We start from the raw sequence: 12,064 nt of genomic DNA, 5'->3' as shown, positions 1-12,064 counted from the left end.
TTGGAATCTGTTTCTCACCTGTCACACTGAGGCCTTAGCAGTGTCTGTCTTCCAGAGCTATTGTCACGAGTTTACCCTAACAATTCTTCCTAGCGGGCATGGTGCATAGTAATGCTTGCCAAACATCATCCCTCTGGTCACAGCCATCTCCTTAGCAGCACTCACCCCATCTCCCCTCCTCCCAGCACCGCAGGTGGCATAGCAGGGCCCGCTCCTGCCCTGGCAGTAACGTGAGGGCTCACCCCACTGCTCCTCCCTCCCACCCTGATTAAGGCTCTTGCCAGCTATGGCCTGAGTCAGGGCACCGGCTCTGAGGCTGCCTCCTCCCCAAATTCCTCCTGCTCGCCACTTCCTTTCGCTTTGACTCTGGTTACTCTGCTAGATGAGTCCTTACTGCCGGGGCCAGTTTGGAAGCTCTCCTGACTGTTGGCTCCAATATCAGACCCTGAACTTCTCTAACATTTTATACAGGGTTGGAGAACAAAAGGAGCGTTACAGTTGTTCTTACGCAAAAAGACATGCTGGGTATGATTATTACAATCACTTTATTAACTCAAAAGAGCATCACAGAGCAACTGTAAACCTTCTTTTGCCAACCCCGTATCTCATTTCTCTCTTTCAGGAACTTGGTGACTCAGACACAGGCTTATTCATGTTTAATGCAGAATGCTATATTGGGGACCAGACAAATCTTAGTTCTGTCTGTGCGACTTTGAGGAAGTGACTTAAGCTCTCTGAGACTCAATATTAGAAGTGTTTTGGATCTTTAGACATTTGATGATGTTTTTATGACCAGAAATATAACTTGTATTTATGTCAATTAGCGAATTGTAAAATTGGTTTCCTTATACGTCATTTTGCTTAAAGTCGCAGTTTCCAAGAACCTGTCGATGCCATTAAGTTAGGACTTGCTGTACTTTTGCCTCCCTGACAAAGAGTAGGGCCCTGTACATGGGGAAATGACAAACCAGATATTGCAGTCAAACTGCCAGGGCCTCTGAGCACACATTCCTTGCTGCAGTAGTCCTCTCCGTGTCCATATATATTTTGCTATCTCGATAAATTTGTCACCCCCCAAATCTTCAGAACTGCGGGAGAGAAAGATGGGTGAGGACCATAAATGTTCATTCTTAGAACCCCACCCCTGACATTAAAACCTGGCCTTCTAGCCCTAGCCTGTTTGGCTCAGTGTTTAGAGCGTCGGCCCCCAGACTGGAGGGTCCTGGGTTTGATTCCGGCCAAGGGCACCTACCTCAGTTGCAAGCTCGATCCCTGGCCCTGGGCAGGGAGTGCAGGAGGCAACCACTCAATGTCTCTCTCACATCAATGTTTCTCTCTCTCTCTCTCTCTCTCTCTCCCTTCCTCTCTCTCTGATGGAAAAAATATCCTCAGGTGAAGGTGAAAAAATAAAAATTAAAAATTAAAACCCAGCCTTCCAGGCACCTTAAGACCTACCTCCACCTGCTGGATTCCTGTCAGGCTCAGCCACTGAAGAGCCTCTGGTGACATGTATGTTGCCTGAGGCAGGTTCTCAAGGAGTCACCAGGTAAGGGTAACACAGCTTAATACAGATTCAAACTCGGCACCAGTGTGGGGTCTGAGGCCATGCAGCAAAAGTCTCAAGGTACACTAAGGCCAGCTGCCACCTGCCTTGGGCCTACCCTTCCTGTCCTTAGCAGTGGGGCAGGTCTCAGGGAGTCATCAGGGTGGAACCAGTAGAGTTCATCAGGCTGAGCCCACAGCCACGCTGAAGCTGGGTAGGGTGGGGCTTCAGGGAGTCGCCAGGAGGGTGTGATACAGATCCCCAGGTTAATGCTGTGGGGAGGCGGCAGGCCCAACACAGGGATGGCGGTTCTGTTCTGGCATGTGGTGCAGAAATAAAGGCCCTCACAACTCGGCCTCTCCTTGTGTGTCTCTGGCACCTTCTGAGCTTGTCCAGAATACTCAAAGTTTTTAAGACAGATTGCAATGTGAGCCCAGGCTGGTTTCTGTGGGCAGAGCCTGAGGCCATTCATGAGATGGTTATGGGGGGTCCCCCAGGAATCGTCAGGGTGGGGCTGGTATAGCTTCCCAGGCTAATGTCATATGTGGGGAGTGGTTGACACAGGAAAGATGACATCCATGGGCAGTGTGGGAGAGAGGCTCAACAAGGGGCACTGGCAGCTGTCCCTCCAGCTTTCTTCCTAAAATCACACAACCCTGTCTTTCCCTGTATGACTCCAGCACCCTTTGAGCTGCCATCCCTCTGCCAGAGTCCAGGGGAAGTGTCTGCAAGAGAGACTTTGATTTAAGAGGACACCGGGGTTTTCAACAGTCTTCTGCCTCACCTGGGAGGATGGGATCCCTGCTTATTTTCACAGCCAGATGTTATGTGTGCTCCTTTTCCTGGCACTGGTGCTCCAGGCTAGGGATCCTGGTGTAGAGTTGAGACCCCTTGCTACTCAGGGGGACCTCTGCAGCTGAGAAATCCCTCTGGATCTCACCTGCCACATGTGGGCTCAGGGGTAGCCCTTTCACGTCTCTTCCCTTCCAACCAATCTCTGCATGGCTTCTCCCATAAGTCCTTGGCAATCATACTTCTGTTCAGCTAGTCTTTAGATGGTTATCCAGGTTGATTGCTCTATAATTTAGTTGTAATTTTGATGGGTCGTGGGAGGAGGTGAGTGCAATGCTTACGTACTTTACATCTTGGATCTCTTCTCTCAATGTAATATATATATATATATATATATATATATATATATGTTACATATATATATATATATATTACATATATATATGTTTTTATTGATATTTTTAGAGGGAGAGAGAGTCATTGATGAGCGAGAGAAGAAACATCTATAAGCTGCCTCCTGCAAGCCCCTTACTGGGGATCGAACCCCTAACCTGGGCATAAACTGGTGACACTCAACCACTGAGCCACACCAGATGGGCTCAATGGAGTTTTTGTTTAAAGAGATAAAAGCCATCATCTGCTCCTTCACTACTTTTGCTTCTCTTGTTGAAATGAACACACCTACTTTCCGCTTTGGAATATGACTTTTATTCAGAAAAGAGAGTTTCAGAAAGGCCATTAGATTAACTTTCTTTCTTTTTTTTCTTTTTAAATAAAAGGCTAGAACTCAGGAGCAGCCATATGGATGGGATGCATAGGGCAGAGAGCTTCGTTGCCCTCTCCAAGCCACACTCCCGGAATCTCCATGGGGTCACCACCTGGAATCTCCTTCCTTATTTTATCTCTAAGTTTCTTTGAATTGCTGTAGTTCAATTAACTAAAATAACTAACCAAAAGCCTATAAGTCATGATAACAGACCCGGGTTGTAACCCAGTGAACAAAACCGTCCCAGGTAGATGGTGCCTGCCCTCGCAGAGCTCGCATGCTAGCGAGTGAGCCAAGAACATGAGAACCAACACGTGAGTTAAAGCATCGCAAGCTGTGAAAAGTCTCTGAAGTCAAGGACAAGCAGTAGGGCAGCAACGAGGGAGAGGACAGGGAAGGGGTCTGCTTAAAGCAGAGCGTGAGGGGAGGCTTAGGGATGAAGGCCATTAGCAAAGCGGACAGCAGGGACAGCATTTGTGCCATCAGCAAAAAGGGAACAGAGCCTGGCGTTTTCTAAGGCCCCCGAGGAGCCCAGTGTGCCCGTTGGCTGGTGAACAGAGGTGTGACCAGACGTGGGACAGAGGAGTAAGGGCTAGATCCTGCTGGACTTGAAAGACCATGGTAAGAAGTTTGGGCTTTATTCTAAGCAGAATAGACAGTGATGTGAGGGTTTTAAGAAGAACTGGGACATTACACAACTTGGAAATTGGCAGGCTAGCTCTGGCTTCTGCTGGGGAATAGATTAGAGGCCCGGGGTGGAGAACAGGCCCTGGTGGGGAAGCCGTTGCCTTGGCCCAGGCAGGGGAGGAGTGAGCGGGCCTGATGAGGGCATGGCCGTGGCCATGGAGCACGTGGGCACCCTGAAGAGAGGGTGGATTTGCTGCCCCATCAGTGGAGCGTGACGAGGGGACAGGAGGACTCAAGGATAAGTTTCCCCTCCCACTTGGTACATGAGTGGCTGAAAGGCTCGTTTGTGACCGCGGGGAGAAGAGTGGAGGGAAAACAGACCGTAGGTTTCATGTTCAGAGGATGAGAGACGTTATGTGTGGCCGCCTCTGTTTTCCCAATAGGAGGTGACATCCATGATCAAATTTTTGTTGCAGAGAAAGTGATTTTCGTAAACAATTAACTTCCCTCCTAGCCCCCTAAATATTTTTTGGTGTACAAGTTTTCATTCACCATTTCTTCCGTTTTTCCCCCTCTGAGCATTTTTACCGCCTCCTGCCCCCACTTAGAACTTCTACCATCTTTTCCTGCTCTTTGTGTCACTTAGCTCCAAGGATGCAAGAATCTGAGTGCAGCAGACAAGCTCAGAGTCTTCCCCAGATACTGATTCTACTGAAATCCAGACCCAGGGGAATGATGAAAGGGAGGTAGAGTGTCTTCAGTTTCTTTTATTGTTACTGCCAGTCTCTCATTTTAGGGCACCCTGATTGCTTTAGGGGAATGTGCAGCAGTGCTTTCTTCCCTTGTCAGCTTAATGACCCTATTATGTTAATGTCTTTTTCATTCACAATATGAACTCTTCCTCCCATATCTCTCAGACCAGTGGCCTAACCCTCCAAATACAATCCATGGAGGACTTCACCGTGCACCAGGTGAGTTTGTACATGTACATGCCTAACATGAGGCTATAGGAGGAGATGCGATTCTGAAAATAAACACCATCACATTATTACACGGACTTTCCTACCATTATTTGCAAAACCTGAGATACACTAGTTAGAAGGATGAGGGAGCTCCCTTTTTGGCAGTTTGTATTTAGGGTGAAAATGTCTGATATAATGACAAGTGGAGATAAAACCTGGCTGAGGGGCAACAGGATGGACCAGTCTGATTCACCCAGTGATTCCTTAATTCTTTCACAGCTTGAAAGTTCATCGAGTGTGTGCTCAATGACCTCACCTAGGCTCTTGGCATTGGACATTTGAAAGAAATAAAGAACTAATTACAGTAGGAGAAGGGCAGGTAGAACTAACTTCAGTGTCCTGGGGACTCTGATTTAGGAAGGATGACTGTGCAGCTGCAAGTGAGGGTGTAGGTGGGGCAGTGCAGTTAATGGGCAGGAAAGGTCCTCACAGAGGAGGTGATATTTAAGTCTAGGCTCAGTAATATAAAGTGGCCGCTGCATAGGGCATATAGGTGAGGAGGAGAGTGGAGAGTGGAAAGAAAGAAGAGGTGAGTAGGAGAGATGAGGCAGAAAAAGCATGTGGGAACCATTTATCTGGAGAGGGGCTCTGCTTTGTGTTTTATTTATTTATTTATGTTTATTTTTTAAAATATATTTTTACTGATTATTGATTTCAGAGAGAGGAAGGGTGAGAGAGAGATAGAAACATCAATGAGGAGAGTCATTGATTTGCTGCCTCCAGCACACACCCTTACTGGAGATCAAGCATGAAATCTGGGCATGTGTTCTGACCAGGAATTGAACCCTGACCTCTTGGTCAATGCTCAACCACTGAGCCACACCAGCCAGTCTCTGCTGTGCACTTTATAAACAAGTTCTTTAAACATCTTGTAAATCTACGTTTGCAGTACTTGACCACTCTGGATATTCTATTTCTGTGCATATCTATTTCCCTCTTTGATCTGCGTGGATATTCTTTTTAAAAAAGATGATCTGTGGTGCCCAGCCGTGTGGCTCAGTGATGGAACATCAACCTAGGATCCAGGAGATCTCGGTTCAGTTCCTGGTCAGGGCCCATGCCCACGTCACAGGCTTGATCCCTAGTAGGCGAAGTGCAGGAGACACCTGATCCATGAATCTCTCATCATTGATCTGTCTCTCTCTGAAATCAATAAAGATGTATTTAAAAGGAAAAAAAAGAAAAAGATTATCCATGTTATTTAATGGACCTGGGATCACTCCCTCAGACCGAAGTGGTTCTCTTTCCCGGAGCTGACTTCTAGCCCTGGCACTGTCCCTGCTTGCTCAGCACCACGTACCGTGTGTGGGACTTTTGTGAGGTGCGGTGGTGACAGGGAAACTGAGAGAGATGCAATGGCCCAGAAGAATCAGAAATCCACGTTAGTCCTCCAGCTCCTTAAAATCAAATTGGTAGGAGGAAACGTACTAACTGAAGTGACTTGAGAGCCCTTCAAAAATAACCTTCAGGCAATGGCTAGCCCCTACTGCCCAAGCTGAGCGCCTGAGTGGTAAGTGGGAAAAGCGAGAAGTTGCCGTCTACGTCGGCACGGTTGCTTCGGGAGGCCTTGCCCCAGCTGGCTTTCGGTGCATGCTGTGTTTGGGGGCTGGTGTTAAAAAGGGTGGCGGAGAGGGCGACTAAAGGAAGAGGCTGATGCCAAGGGACCCAGTGCGGCCGAAACCTACACAGGGCTCCTCACACGTGGAGCGGCTGACACAGCCGAGGGACTGGTGCCCGCGTGTTTGCCTGACTCAGAATCAACATTCACAGAGGGATTGAAATAAAAAATGAAAAGACTTAGTTTCCTTGGCAAACCAATAACAAGCTTTGGGATTTTGCTTTAAACAGTTTGAATAATCCTATTAGCAGCTCAGAAAAACGGGGTTATTTTAATGGCAGAGTATGTATATCTATATATTTTCTATCCGCTGTGTGATGGAGATTATCCGCACTCTCGGAAGCCGACCCTTTTTGTGGGGTTTGGCCCTGTCTCAGATTTGGAGACGAGCAGAGGGAGCGAGGGGCAGAGTCTGCTGGGCACTGCCTACTTTGCCCACCTGCCAAATGGCAGGTACCCGAGTTCCCTTAGCCCGGCCAAGCCCAGCAGGGGCAGCCCGGCTCGAACTGCAGTCAGAGGACCTCAGCTTATGTCGCAGCTCTGCCTATGACATCCCACCCACGGAATGGGAAGCACGGTAACATCCAAGTCACCGGTTGTCTTAAAAATTAAACAAGACTATGTATGCGGGAGCACCAGCCCAAGCGCCAGGCCACCAGCTCTGGGTGTTGTTGACACTTGTCAGGTTGTCTCTTGTCTGAGAGCCTAGTTTGTAGCTATTCTTTTTGTCAAATCAGCTGCCTTGACTGGGGGCAGGTAGGATTAGTTTTCTGGTCCTCGTGCAGCCTTGCTGGGTGGTAGAAAGTATAAAAGAAAACACCCTATGTTCTCCCCAGTGTGAGGCTCTGACCAGGGATTCTTATGGAACTAGCCCCACTGTCCAGCAACATCATGCCTGTATGGGGATACCTCTAAATGTTGTGAATGTGAGTTGTATGATTCTTAAGGAAAGGATATTGCTACATGGTTGGGTTTTCTTAGCAGTCCTCTGTATGTTACCTGCACACCCCTTTCCCTCAATTCCTAGAGTTGTATGATCCCCTAAAAGACAAAAGCATAGACGCTTACGTGAGAGATAGGCCTGAATTTCGCCCAAAGCCTTCCTATCTCCCTGATGTGGCTACTTGCAGGGATCAGACAAGCATGCTGCCAGAAACATTCCTTCTATGTGGTGTCATGACTCGTGCTCCAGGGTAAGGAAGGAGACTTGGCAGATGCCAGACAGTGCCTGAGCCAACAGGAGAGGCCCACATCAGAAGAGCTAATCGAAGGCCCAACTGGAACCTCCAGCAGGAATTTGCAGAGAAAAAAAGTCATTGCCACAACAATCTTGTTTGATTCTAACACATAACAAGTCCTGTATGTGTTTCTTAGATGTACTTCACTGACTGATTTTTTAAAATTTCCCACTATGAATATTTCTGTTGGTAAAAGAGGCAAAGACATCTTTGGGAAATATTCATTCATAGTCAAGAAAATCTATTGAGAGACATACGTAGACACTTTATTGCTGGAGAAATTAGAGTAAAGGGAAGGAAAAACTATAACTTCTCTTTCAGTGAACCATCAGGTAAGACCAGTGTACACTGGGCAGGGGTGTAGGAAGACAGGGGGTGTGCAGACAGGGCCGTGGGCACAGCAGGTGTGGGCCACATGAACAGAGGGAGGGCAGAGAGAGAGTGACAGCCGGGCAGGAGAGAAGGAAGGAGGGAAGGTGTGGCCACAGTGAGGCAGGGGGGGAAGGAGGCCCATGAAGAGACAAAAGCGAGCCACGAGGAAGGTGCTGGAAGTCACAAGGGGCTCTCCCGCTGAGAGAGGGCTGTTGCCTGCTGAAACGTGAACTGAGTAACTATCTTATTTCATAGTTTTCAAATGTGTTAACCTTTATTTTATTTTTTAATGTTTTTGTTGATTTCAGGGAGAGAGGGAGGGAGAGGGAGAGGAAGATAGAAACATCAATGATCAGAGTCATTAATCTGCTGCCTCCTGCACGCCCCCCACTGGGGTTCGAGCCTGCAACCCGGGCCTGTGCCCAGCCGGGAATCAAGCCATGACCTCCTGGTTCATAGGTCTGTGCTCAATCACCGAGCCACGCCTGCAGGACAACTATGTTCATCTTGGAATCAAATCCCCTGTAAATTGGATAACTATAGCGACCCAACGGAGTGTAAATTGTTCCTGGTGGGCAGCAGGCAGTGGTGGTGGCCAGAGGGCCAAGGATATCAACGGAAAGGTCAGCGGAGGCCCTTGAGGCAGAGGTCCCCTCCCCGGGCTGAGGAGATCACCAGTGTCTCCCTGGCACCCTCTGGGCAGTAGAGTCTAAATCTGTGGTCTGTCCAGAAGGGGACCATCCAGGCAGGGTGGATTGGGGTGGGGTGTGTTGCCAGACTAAAGGGGATCCATTTGCCTGGGGGCATCAGAGACCATTAAGGCACAAACAGGAGCTTACAGCAAAGAGAGCGAGGGTTTATCTTTAGGAAGTGGCCCAGGCCCAGGGACAGGGGAGCTGTTTCTTAGAGAACTGGCTCTCTGATGACTGTCAGGGGATGGGTTACACAGAGGAAAAACCACTGATTATGGTGATTAAAGGACTTAGGGTCCTGGTCAGGGTTGTGGTCTCTAGAGATTGGTAGGGGCTCGGGTAGGGGGTAGCTGATCAGTGTGCATCTGGTCCTGATGTCGGCCAGGGAGTGGCTTCATCTGGTGTCCAGGCTTTTCTGGGTCCGGAGCTGAAACACAACTGATGTCATCTCCGGTTTGACGGAAACTCTGCCCCTGTGGGCAATAGACCTGAAGCTTGGTTCCTAAGATTATCTGATGTGGACCAGAACCTCATGGCCCTGGGGGCTTAACATTTAAGGGAGTGGGTGTGCAAGGGAGGAGGCAGGTGGGGCAGGGTCCTGGATGAGGCCAGCTGGAGAAAAAAGGAAAGAAAGGAGAAAGGTCGTATTAAAGAAATGAGGTTTCTCCGCAGTTGCCGGTGGGGGTAGAGCTGCGCCGAGGGAGGAACACTGCCTGCTCCCGCAGGTCGCACGTCGGGTCGGCCTCAGGGCTCAGCCACGCTCCACAGCACAGTGTAACGGCCGAATGAACAAGAGCATGTGTTATTTCCACCAGGGCGGAAAACAACCAGCGTGGGGAACAGCCTAGGATTCCACGAGCAACAGCCTGCGAGCTGCAGGCCGCAGCCTTGATGGTATTGATGGAGTGCACCTGTCCCTCTTTATTTTAAACCTTGACTTTGATTGCTGGCAACTTTACAGGATTATGGGTTTAATTGGATGCCTGTGTTTTACTCGATGGCAGTGAACTTTACGGCTGAGGAGTTTGTGGGGCCAAGGTTTCCCTCGGTCACTGCTTCCCAGCCTAGAGGGAGGGATTCGCCAGCCAACCCGAGGGAGGTCCGGGGCTCGAGTGCGAGGGAGGCGCCCTGGGGGCTGCTTGCACACTGGGTCACCCAGAGAGAAGACAGAGCGACAGGGACAGGAGCCGGGAGCTCAAGCTGCACTCACGAGACCCCTCGCTCTCTGGCCTCATCTGATGCTAAAAGGAACTGGTAACAGGCATTCTGGAGAAATTATTGATATTTAGTTAGGTCTCTATGTGCTTGCAATACACAGGACTACCTGGTAGGATGGCTGCTGGGTGGAAACACACAGCGATTGTAAAGTGTTCAGGGAAGGCCCCTACGAGAGGCTGAGGGGTTTGGGAAGTTAGAGAAATACAGGGAAACTCGTCCAACCTTTGACCCTAGGCGGTTGATGGACTCACCATCTGCTGTTTAATAACATATAAATTTAAGTTATAGTTTCTGTTTTCGAAGTCTGACAGCTCCTTATAACTCACTTGGCCTTCAGAGCAGCTATTCATTCATGTATTTACTTAGCCATTTAACAAATTACTTATTGAGCACCTGATATGAGTCATCCCCTAGGCTTTGGAGTAGGGGGAGAGAGGGATTCTTATTTTCTTTAATTTCGAGGTTGAGGAAACTAAAGCCCAGAAAATGTGCTTTACTCAGGTCGAACTCAGATACCTTATTCTAAGTGCAGAATGAACCCGGTCAGCCGGTTGGTGGGTCAGGGAGTCAGAGCTGAGGAGATAAATGAGGAAATCTCCAATTAGTAAGAAAGTTCTTGCACTTCTATTTGACTGCCCAGAAAACCAAGTGTTCATTCTCTAGTTTTAGTTGGTTTGGGACTTAATTCAAGTGGCCTCCAAGAAAGTGAGAGATTACAGAAGCCTCTTGGTCAGATTGTTCCAACCAAGGATAACAAAACCTGCCTGAAGAGAGGCCATCTGGGTTACGAACATGCATTGCCTGTTTACAAAGTTCTTTGGGGGGGGGGGCAGAGTGAAGTTGGTAGCAAAGGTCCATCCTTATAAAGCAATTTGACAAGATAAAATCAGAAGAACCTAAAATGCCGCTCTGTGCTAGGTACTTGCTTACATTATCTCATTTGATTCTTGAAACACCCATTTTATAGATGAGAACATTGAAGCTTAGGGAAGTTATATAATTTGTTCAAGGCATATAGCTTCCAAACTGGCAGAACTAGGATCTGAAGGTGCCCATGCCTTAAATCACTACCCTCTCCCGGAGAGTATTAAGAGGGGCATTGATAGGCACCTTTGTGTTGTAAATGCCCTGACTGCACACTGTTTTAAAAAGAACTTAGCCTTGGCTGAATGACTCAGTTGGCTGGAGCTTCAGCTTCGTCCTGTGTACCCAAGGGTTGTGGGTTCGATCCCAGTAGGGGCCTGTAGGGGAGGCAACTGATCCATGTTCCTCTCTCTCCCTCTCCCTTCCACTCTCTCTAGAATCAATAAAAGCATATTCTCAGGTGAGGGTTAAAATAAAAATAATAATAAAAAAATGAAAAGAACTTAAACTCTTCACACAGTGCCTATCAAATAAATGAGTAAATTCAGGATAGAGGAAAAGATAGCTCTGAAAAGTTGGAGTGTCTAGAGCATGGAAGAACTTGCCATCAGAGAGGATGGACTTGATTCGATGGCAGACAACAGCTTTTCAAAAGGCTCTTGAGCATCCTGCGTGTGGAAATCCAGTTCTTTCATAAGGAAAGCATTCCAGGGACCGACGTACCGGAGATTGTGGCCTGGTACGCCTGCTGCCCCCAGGTTCCCAATGTCCCCTCTCCATCCATCCTGTGGAAAAAGTCCAATCTTGTCTTTCAGGCCCGGAAACAGGGCCAATGTCCAGAGATTCTGTGCCATGCCTGCCAAAGTCTAGTCCCTGTCGAAGCTTAGTCCGGTTCCCGGCTGTGCTTCGGCCGGTTCGTGCTGTTGCATCCAGTACCCGGGCTCAGCTTGGGCCTACTGGAAGCCTCCTGGCAGAGCGGCGTGGCTGCCAGGGCCACATGGTTGCTATGGAGAGAATGTGACAGAGAGAGAGAGAGAGAGGGAGAGAGAGAAAGACTTCGTTAGGCTGATTATATTATCTTGGGCTTGGGAAGGACCATGCACTTTTTCAAACTAACCAATCAACTTCCCAATCTTTCCCTGGCCTCGTTGGATCCTCTTCCTAACCGATCCATTTTCTAGATCATCTGGAGTTCCGTGTCCCACATCCACTCTGATTCTCTTTCCAGGCATCTGTGGCTGTCATTTTGGCTCCTATTGCACATGCTCCCAGCAGGGGGATTTCTCCTGCTGCTTTTGTGATCCCCTGGGGA

This window comes from Miniopterus schreibersii, assembly GCF_964146895.1.
Source record: "Miniopterus schreibersii genome assembly, chromosome: 20".
Lineage (NCBI taxonomy): Eukaryota > Metazoa > Chordata > Mammalia > Chiroptera > Miniopteridae > Miniopterus > Miniopterus schreibersii.
Note: the sequence above shows the minus strand (reverse complement) of the source record.